The sequence below is a fragment of the Salmo salar genome, chromosome 22, assembly GCF_965601325.2.
Source record: "Salmo salar chromosome 22, fSalSal1, whole genome shotgun sequence".
Classification (NCBI taxonomy): domain Eukaryota; kingdom Metazoa; phylum Chordata; class Actinopteri; order Salmoniformes; family Salmonidae; genus Salmo; species Salmo salar.
Genome location: NC_138312.1, coordinates 37,400,882 through 37,402,901, shown reverse-complemented (window position 1 = coordinate 37,402,901; position 2,020 = coordinate 37,400,882).

Here is a 2,020-nt window from a genome sequence, read left to right as displayed (position 1 = left end):
GAGTGGCACAACAAACCCCCTCTCCTGGTTCCAACCTTCACTGCCAGACATTGTAATGTAAACACGTGCTCCTGCATTGGTTTTCTGTCCTAAACTCAGTAAAGCATAGAGACAGGCCACGACGGACATGTTCATGAACACCCATGTGGTGGTTATACAGGGTTTTTGTTTGTGTGTTGTATATTTGTTAGTGTCAGGCAGCTGTCCGTCATGCTAAATGCTGGGGAGGATAAAAGACAGACAGACAGACAGACAGACAGACAGACAGACAGACAGACAGACAGACAGACAGACAGACAGACAGACAGACAGACAGACAGACAGACAGACAGACAGACAGACAGACAGACAGACAGACAGACAGACAGACAGACAGACAGACAGACAGACAGACAGACAGACAGAGGCTCAAACACACTCACACACACACACACCTCGCTGCTCCACTGATGAGACAGTCTGGGCCAAACACTCCACACACAGCAGCTGAACCCACACAGCAGGGAGCCCACCGATACAAACACACATATACACACACACTTTCAACACCATAGATCCCCCCCAATCTATCCCTTAGCTCATCACTAAGCTCAGGGCAAGAATCCAAGATGGCGTAGCAGTCAGATGTCTTTGTCTTGTCGTGTCCCATGTATCTTTTTATATATTTTTTCTTCGCATATATATTTAAAAAATATATATTTTTTTCTTAACCTCAACTTCAACACACTCTCCTGCAATCCGACTCACCCAATGTGGTATGGATCTGCTATTTTCTTTACTTTAGAATCTGGAACCCCCAACAGAAGCTAGCCAGCTAACGAGCTAGTAGTCAGCTAGCCACTGCTAGTGGTCATCAGCTAACCTTTAGCCCGGACAACTCTTGCCAGTCTGCACAGCGCGATTCAAACCAGAGCATAACGGACGTATTTTTCTCCATATCTCCGGATTCCTACCACAAGCTCTGAACCTTTTCACCTGGATAGCAGCTAGCTAGCTAGCTGCTATCCGAGTGGCCACTCCTGGCTAAAGTCTCTGTACCGAAGCAAGCACCAATTAGCCTATACCTATTTTGCCAATTGGACTGGACCCCTTTTACTGCCGATACGGAGCCCCGCCGATCCATCACAACTGGACTACCGACGTAATCTGCCCGAGGGGTTTTTCAACTGGCTCCTCCTTCGCAACGTCCCCTGAATGCCCGCCTGCTAGCCGCAGCCCGCTAGCTGTCTAGAGCATATCGGACTGTTAGCTGAAGAGGCCCATCGGTCAATTTCTTTGGCCACTATACTTATTTTGCAAATTGGCCTGAACCCTTTTACTACACGAGCCCTGCTGATCCATCAAGACTGGCCTGCCGACATAACCGCACGAGGGGGCTACAATAGACTTCTTCCGTCGCGACGTCCCTCTAAGGCTCTTCTGCTAGCCTGCTAGCCCCAGCCCGTTAGCTGTCTGAATCGCCGTGTTTCCAGCCCGCCTAGCTACTCACTGGACCCCTATGATCACTCGGCTACGCATGCCTCTCCCTAATGTCAATATGCCTTGTCCATTGCTGTTTTGGTTAGTGATTATTGCCTTATTTCACTGTAGAGCCTCTAGCCCTGCTCAATCAACCTTGACTAGCCCTTTAGTTCCACCTCCCACACATGTGGTGACCTCACCTGGATTAAATTATGTTTCTAGAGACAATATCTCTCTCATCGACACTCAATGCATAGGTTCACCTCCACTGTACTTACATTCTACCATACCTTTGTCAGTACATTATGCCTTGAATCTATTCTACCGTGCTCGGGAAACCTGCTCCTTTTACTCTCTGTTCCGAACGTACTAGGCGACCAGTTCTTATAGCCTTTAGCCGTACCCTTATCCTACTCCTCCTCTGTGCCTCTGGTGATGTAGAGGTTAATCCAGGCCCTGCAGTGCCTAGCTCCACTCCCATTCCCCAGGCACTCTCATTTGTTGACTTCTGTAACCGTAAAAGCCTTGGTTTCATGCATGTTAACATTAGAAGCGTCCT